Genomic DNA, 9099 nt, shown 5'->3' on the forward strand with positions numbered 1-9099 from the left:
ATCGCATCGCAACGTATATGTGGTGCTTGTAGATCTGCTGTTTTCACTATCTGAAATAGGGCTTAGTGTAGTTAATTCATAATGTACTTCATTCATAATTCTTAATGCGATTAATAATGTACTTTTTTCCCCCTTCCTAGAAATGTAGTGGAATATTTGTCTTTGAAACTTAGTGGAGTGAAAGTAATCCAGAAAAACAAATACTCGAGTACAGTACAAATACTCAAACCATTTACTCAAGTGCAGCACTCAAATGTAGTGTCCACCACTGCCAATTGTAAAGTAATGGTAGTCTGGTACCATGGTATGACTGTTGAAATCTACTGTGTCGGGCTAACTGTACAAATGACAGTATAGTTTGTGTTTGTCTGTTACTCAACATAACCAGTAACTGAGAACCAGTAAGGGATTGTTTCTGATGTGTCAATTAAATAAACTTTGTTCTGTAAAAAGAGATACTGTAGAATCTCCTGTTTTTATATGATTGTATGAATGGGATCATCTGTGTTATTGTTGCTGTCGGGCAGAAACCTTGTATCATATGTAATCCTTTAGTTGCTTTATCAAGTAATGCCCTGTTTTATACTTTGTTGTATGACAGTGACTTAATCCATTAATAGAGAGAAAGCATCTGTGTCATTTTAAGATTTCTTTGGCTAAAACTATGGAGGTACTTCTGTGGGCTACTGGCAGCGTGTAGGAGTCCAGCCACTGAAGCAAGATTAGCACCAGACACGCGCACACACTCACACACACACACACACACACACACACACACAGTGTATTCACACAGTGAATACAATGATGTATTCACAGTTTGTTTGTGTCCATATCTCCACCAAGATAACACTCTTTATATGAATGATTTCATACAACAAACAACACAAATGCAATAGCTTTTTGGAGAACACACACCTTTATTGATTTCCATAACCGTCTGAAGCACATCATTGTTAAAACTATTATAAACACATACTTTCTGTTGTATGGAGACTCTCCACCCAACATATTATGGGGAATGACCCCACCTCGCTCGTGACGTGGATATCTCTTTAAGACACACCAGCAGTAAGTGGCATGCACAGGTATATTAGGCCCAGGTGTGTGTCTCTTTTTTTTATCTCCACTGAGCGGTCCAAGATGTGGGTCTAAGCAGAAGTGTAATCTTGAGTACTATCCACAAGTTTCCTAAGCCAAATTCCAAAACCTAAAATCTCTGCTCACTCGCTCACTCACCCTCGGTCCTCCAGTTTAACCCAGAAATCGTTGTGTCCCAATTGTGTTTTTGGAGGAGCTGAGTGGAGGAGTCGAGTGGGCTCTACTAGCCGCTTGGAGCGGCTTTCACCGCGTTTTAACTAAAATAAAATGTGATGCATTTAAGGGCATCATAAAGAATGTTGTGATGGAGTAGGGAGTCATACCTGTTAATCTGGCTCCTGTGTTCCCCTGACCCGGATGCCGGTTGGGGCCAGATGAGTCGCTGGTAATGATCTCAGGCTCATCTACAAGTGGACGAGTATGGTCGAACAAAATGGCTCTCTAATTTGGGAAGTTTAGCATTTGCTTGTTCCCTTTTTTCCTTTTCCTTGCGCTTTTTATTAGCACTTTTGTGTTTATATGCATTTCCGCTCATGATAGGCTCTATTCACAGCAGCCATATTATGAAGACATTCCCAGGTGTTACCAATGATACTAATGAATGCTCTATTCTATTTAGTCTAGCACAGTGGTTTCCACGACCCCCATAACTCTGAGAGTGTACAAATGGAACCAAATGGACCCGTAAGGGTCCCCTTACAGGTGTTACACACCTGTAAGAGGCCATTTGGAAGCCCATGAGGGTCCCTGTAGACCCACTGGTGTTTCCAGTGGGCCAACATGCACAATATTAGCACCCTGACTCTGTTTGACCAGAATGCAACAGAGCCTTCATTAGTATCATTGATAACACCTGTGAATGTCTTCATAATATGGCTGCTGTGAATAGAGCCTATTAGGCCATGCCGTAAACAATGCTGAAGGCTACCTGTCCTGGCTTGTTTGACAAGTGATTGATGATGACGTAGCGGGTCACGGGTGCCAACAGAACTCCATGGGCGCCAATGGACCTTTTTTTGGCAGCTGTCGATGACGATTTTACCCAAAACACATTTGGAGATAAGATAATGGAAGCGATTGTGATTCATTTGTATATTTGCATGTTAAGATACTGTCTACTTTGAGTGTGAAAATAAACCAGCAATGATGATAATGCTTTTAATGAGAGGCGGAGCACGCAAAGTGCGTCTAATTCTTTCTTTTTTTTCTTAAAAATTATCCCGCGATTTTTGTAACCCATTTTTTTTCACCCAGTGCCAATTTCCCAAGTGATCCTGGGCGCTACACCAGCACTACACCTGTCCCCCACAGCCTAGGGAGGCCAGGGCCGAGCTCATGCTTCCTTCAATGCATGAGAGCCAACTGACCTTCTTGTAACCTGACAGGGGGGAGTTTCCCGGGTAGGACGTAGCGCGTGGAAGGAACACGTTATTCCAACCAGTTCCTTTCCCCTCCATCAGGCACCCCGGCTGTCATGGGGGAGGCGGTATAGCATCCATAGCATACTACATGTTTTTGTGAGGGTATTAACTACCCTAGGAGACACGGGGAGAACATGCAAACTCCACACAGAGTAGGCCCTTTCACCAACCCCACCTAGGGTATGGGCGCTGATGACGCGGAGGAGAAGACACGCCCCCAGCACCCACAGCGTCCCCGGCGGGAATCGAACCCAGGACCTTCTAGCTGTGAGGCGACAGCGCTACCGACTGCAGGCGCCACCGTGCCCCAGGTGCGTCTAATTCTAATAAAATAAAGGTCCATGTGATCTGATGGCCCGGGCCCCCGGAGTGCCAGGCCCGTAGGCGGCTGCCTACCCGGACGCTCCGCCTGGCTACCTGGCTATGATAATGTGACCTTACTCAAATATTGGGTTTGGTGCTGACCTTTTGACCTCAAACAGTATCGTACCCATAGATATATATAAAGGCTAGATGACTCACCCGCGCTGCTGGCCAATGGAGTACGACGTTGCCACATGGCGGCCATCTTGCGACGGTCATTCATAACATTATGTCTATGGTGCATGTACTTTGAAATAACCATAGCGTGCTCAATTTTCATCCGATTTTCAAACGGTTTGGTGTGTTGTAAACACCAAAGATGTAGTTATGATACTGCATACTTATTTTTTATTTTTTTAAAACATGATTATAATTATGAGTATGCGGTATCCTACATCTTTGGTGTTCACAACACACCAAACCATTTGAAAATCGGATGAAAATTGCTATTTTCCAATGGCCAAAATGTATAGGGCTGAAGAGGTTAATGTATGTTTTGTAATAACATAAGTCTACAAAGTAACTAGTAACTAAAGTTAATAATTGTAGTGGAGTAAAAAGTATAATATTTGCCTCTGAGATGTAGTGGAGTAGAAGTAAAAGTGGAAATACTCAAGTAAAGTACAAATACCTCAACATTTTACTTAAGTACAGTACTTGAGTAAATGTACTTAGTTACTTTCCACCACTGATTCATTGACATACCATTGTGTATGTTGCAGTGTTGGTGGCTGTCTGCTGGGAGGCTAACAGCAGGAAGGGTAAGTACATATCTGTGTCGACAGGTTGAAACCTGGACATAGTGCTCTTCAATTGAATTCAACCTTCATTAGAACACAAGTGGACATTTAATCCATAAAATCAAGAGTAATATGAATATATAATTTTCCCTCTTGAGTCACGGGCTGCCGTGACGCCACGTTAAATGAGAGATGGCCAATGCAGCCAGATCTGCAATCTTATCTGAATGACTGTTAAAGCAGTTTGTTTAAATTAGTTTATAAAATGTGACATTTTCACAGGAATTACTTATTAGTGTGTTAAATATACATTTTGGAGTGGATTTAATGTATCCAGATGCCTGTCAGACGGTCAGACAATGCTGCTCTGCATGTCTACAATGGAACAAACGGGTGCAGCCAACGCCAAAGACTGCTACATAACATTGCTACATAATTGCACTAAGCAGTTTCTTCTACTGTCTGTACTGTATACATGTGCCAAAGCTGCAGCTTGGTCCTGGTTTGGTTCTGTTTCTTGTGTCTCTTTTTGTTCTTGTCTTTGTGCTGTTGTTTATTGTGTTGTCTTGTATGTGAGAGGAAGCACCAAGACAATTTCCTATCAAACTTGTTTTGAAATGGCAAATAAATACTTGAACTTGAACTTGCTCTCGACCAGACGTGAGATCTGAGTGGGCGGTACACTGAAGACAAAGTCAGGATATATTGATAAATGGCAAAAGTTGCGGTGATCTCGCCGTACGCCAATTATTTGGTCTGCACCGCGTTGATAAATGAGGGCCAGTGTGTACCGATTTGCGTGATGTTTGGATTTATTTATTTTTTGCAAAAGTTGGCCTCCTGGTGGCGCTATAATAGGGCAATGTTAAACAGGTCCCATTTGTTCCTCAACATACAGTAGGGTGAATGTACCTGCAAAACTTCACCGCAATAGACCAATTACTTGTTTACTAACATTGAGACTGGACGCACAGGTGATTGTTTCATGCAATCAATTCTCAACCTGTTGTTTCGGGGTGCGCTGGTTTCACCACACCCCAACCCCCTCTTGTGTGTTGGCTAGTGAGGCGCGTCCTAGCGAGACCTGACAGAATGGGTTTCATTGCGCGCATACTGGTTGCACGCATACTGGTTCTTATCAGTGTGACGTCGTTTGTTAAGGGGTCTATCGGACTCGCGTTCATGATTTGCGGCATTTTGTTCGAAAAGGGACACTCCTGCATACTTTAGATGTCAATCTTAGCCAATCAGGATGGAATATGAAAAATCTAACAGATACGTCTTGGTCACATATATTCAATTCAATTCAATCTTTATTTCAGACTCAGGGTCCATAAAAACAATACATTATGACACTTACACATTGCTAAAATTCTATAAAAGCAACGAAATAAAACAGAACAAAACAAAACATAAAACACATAAAACAAGAAAACAGTCCTTCTACAGCTGCTCACAGTCTGTAGAGGCTGTTACGCCAATGTTTCCATATCATGGACGAGAACCTAGTGGAGCTCATGATAGGATTAATTAAAATCTTGATAACATGATTGTCAGACTCTTCAAGACGACATATGAATTTGTACATTAAGTTTCTTAGCAGGGCTTGACAGGTAGGTACCCCCAAGTTAACAAACAGCTGACTGGCACTGTGCCATCTTGGTACCCTCACCAGCAACCGTAGATCATCATTATATGCTACTTTGAGTTTTTGCATGCTGCTATAACCTTGTAATTACTCCATAGGTGAGCCGTATACAAAGGTGTACAGAAAGCTTTAAAAAGTGATACCTTGACATGTACAGAACATTTGTGAAATTTCCTCATTAGTATGTTTGCCTGAGCATACAATTTGGATCGTTGTCTATTGATGTCTTTGTCATCTGTGAGATCATCAGAGATGTAGTGTCCAAGATACTTAATCTCACTGCACACAGATAGTATGTTGCTACTGAGAATAAAATTAGGGAATACAGCCCTTCTATCCTCTTTACTTCGTACAATCATGATGCTACTCTTTTTGGCATTATACTTAATATTAAATTCAATGCCATACTGAGAACACACCCTCAGAAGCTGTTGTAAGCCTGCACTGTACGGAGAAAAGATAATTAAATCATCCGCATACATAAGGTGGTTGACAACTGAATCCCCTATGACACAACCAGTATTACACAGGTTCAGATTCCATGACTGATCGTCCATGTATAAATTAAACAATAGGGGAGATAAAATCCCCCCTTGCTTAACCCCATTACTTACATAGAAATGTTCAGATACAGTATTACCCCACTTCACCTGCATAGTCTGATGAGCATACCAAAAGGCAAGTATCCTTATAATGTACTTGGGTACCCCTCTTTGGCACATTTTATCAAATAATTTGAAGTGATTCAATCTGTCAAAAGCTCTCGAAGCATCTATAAAACACAAAAACATGGTGGAATTGTGACTTCTATAATTTGCTAAAATGTCTTTCAAAGCATATATACACATATCAGTACCATGTTTCCTTTTAAAACCAAACTGGTTGTCTGCTGTGGTAATAAACCAGTCCAATCTGTCCAACAGGATTTTCTCCAGTACTTTGGAGAGAATACTAGCTAGAGCAATCGGTCTATAATTATCAATACTATTTATTTTCCCTACTTTGTCCTTGATAACTGGCACTAGCAGCACAGATAACATTGAATCAGGTAAGACACCATGATTAAGGAAACCAGTAATGCATAGAGCAAGTATAGGAGCAAGCTTTAGACTGGCATGTTTTAAGTGTTCAGCTGAGATATTATCCAGGCCACAAGCTTTGTTATTTTCTAGCTTCATTATAGTGTTGTAAACTTCCTCAGCTCTAACTGTCACATTTTCAGTGGGGTCAACTTTTTCCACCACAAAAGAGTCACTCTTAACACAGTTGAACAACTCATAGTAGTGTTGCCGCCACAATTCAGCAATGTTGCCTGACCCACACACTCCTTCAATGGAAGAAGGTAATGGAGTTTTACCGCTGTTTATGGTTTTGACCTCTTGCCAGAAGTCAAAACAGCTGTTGTTTCGCAGCTTTCTGGCAAGTGAGTCTGCCCTCATTGTGTCCTCATTCTTTTTAATGAATCGGACAGCATACTTATATTTGGCATAGAGATCATGTGTACCCATTTGCGTGAAATTTGGATCAAATCTGAAGGAGTAATATCCAAAAATGTGTTTTACATAAGTCGGCCTCCTGGTGGCGCTATAAAAGACAAATGTGAAAAATGCAGGGCAAATGTTGTTCCTTGGCCTCTAGGAAGTGTGCATAAAGTTGTACACAGATCGGTGCAGTTATAGGTAAAAACACGAATTGACCTGTTATAGCGCCACCATGAGGCTGATGAAATGAAAAAATCAAGTGGCATTTATTCCTAGGCCTAGTGGAAATATGCATACAAAATTTCACGGAAATGTCATGCTGTCTTCATGATTTGAGGCATTTGGTTCAAAAGCACACACACACACACACACACACACACACACACACACACACACACACACACACACACACAGAATGCCAGATCAGACAGACACTACAATGAAGGACTTTCATTTAGGGCCTGTGTCCACACACACACACATCGTTTTATGATATCATCTCCATTCAAAACCAGCACTATCACGCTGAATGACACCTGCAATGTTCCTATCCATGTTGTGTTATTACACACATTGCTTAGTTCAAACAGCATCAACATGAACTTTTCATGGTTGTGGGTGGCAACGATTCCATGCGCTCCTCTCCAAAACGTAAACTCTGCATACCGAGCGCATAACCAAACAGTCTGCATATAGTTTGGCTGCGCACATCAACGGGTATGGACCAGTTACTTACTAATTAAGACTTTATTGGATAATGTACTGTTGCATTGCTACTTTATTGTAATAGAGACGTGCAACAATTAATCAAACCAATTCAATTGTATTGATAAAAAGAAAATCAATATTCGATTACTTGATCAAATAATCGATGAATAATCGCTCTTTATATTGGGCATGACAATACAGGCGAAAAGTTTCGAAATATGTCAAAGCTTGTGCAACGCGTCAGCTTGTAGATTTGAAAGTGCTTAAAGGTGTAGTGAAATGAAAAATATGTTTTTCACACTTTTAGAGCATATCCGTGGTCATCATATGGGCACACCTACCAATAGATGCCCAAAAAAATGAAAAAAAAACATTTTTGTGTATTTTTATATCTAAAGTCCCTAAAAAGCCAATCTTAATTACTTCCTGTAAACGAAAACGTGCTGCGTTCATTAATTAATATAAATGAATCTTGATTACATGCACCTGTTTGATTCCCATAGCTGCACGTTCTTCAAACACAGCTGATTTTAATTACAGAGATACTCCGTTTTGAATCTCATTGAAGATGAGTGTATTACTCATTTTAAACTTCATCTGCACACTAAAATATGTATCTGAAAACATTATAGGTTAGAAATAAGCCAGGTAGTAGCAAACGTGCTTCACTGGCTGTCTCTCTCTCACTTGTAAACAAACACTAATAAATGAAATAAAATGACCGAAAATGTCACTTCAGTGCGTCTTTAAAGACGCACTGCAGTGACATTTTCGGTCATTTTATTTTGAAGGTTCAAAGGTGCTAAAAGTGTGAAAAACATATTTTTCATTTCACTACACCTTTAATCAATTTGTTGATATATATTTTTTTAAACACAAAAACACGCTCAATTATTACATTAATCGAAAACGTATTTGATAGAATAATAGCTACCAAAAGAATGGATGCAGCCCTAACAGAGACAGGAATGCCATGCACTAAAGAGCCGGGTTGGGGGTCTAATTGGAAAGACGCTATTCCAAATAGCATGTTTTTTCTTCTTTTCTGATCTGTTTTATTAACAGAAAATGTAGTATTATTAATACATACAAACTGTAGCTTTGATTGATTGAAGAAGCAGAAAACATTGTTTTTATTAAAGCTTAAGGCAATACCATATACAATATTGAATTGCAACATAATGAGGAAAAATTATCAATGATTAAAATGAGTTAACTATAGATATTCTGTGCTTTTTCATTTTGATTGCAAACACTGTAAGAGCAAATAAATCAAGGGTAAACCATTTATAATCTAATATAGAAACCATTTCAGTAACACTTTCTATGAATATGTATGAGTGCTTATAACTATAATTATACAGTATGTTAAGCTTACGATGCGTTATAAGTATGTTTATAATGCATTATAGACAAGTACAGAGGTGTTATCAATGATACTAACGAAGGCTCTGTTCCATTCTGGTCAAACATAGTCAGGGTGCTGATATTGTGCATGTTGGATCACTGGAACACTCTGCTACACCAGTGGGTCTCAAAGTGTGGTCCTCATGGTTATTAGTATCATTGGTAAGACCTGTGAAGGAAGTAAGGAAAATGCTCCATTTCTTTCTATGGCTGCTGTACATAGAGCCTATTGC

This window comes from Gymnoscopelus microlampas (assembly GCF_963454915.1).
Source record: "Gymnoscopelus microlampas genome assembly, chromosome: 3".
NCBI lineage: Eukaryota > Metazoa > Chordata > Actinopteri > Myctophiformes > Myctophidae > Gymnoscopelus > Gymnoscopelus microlampas.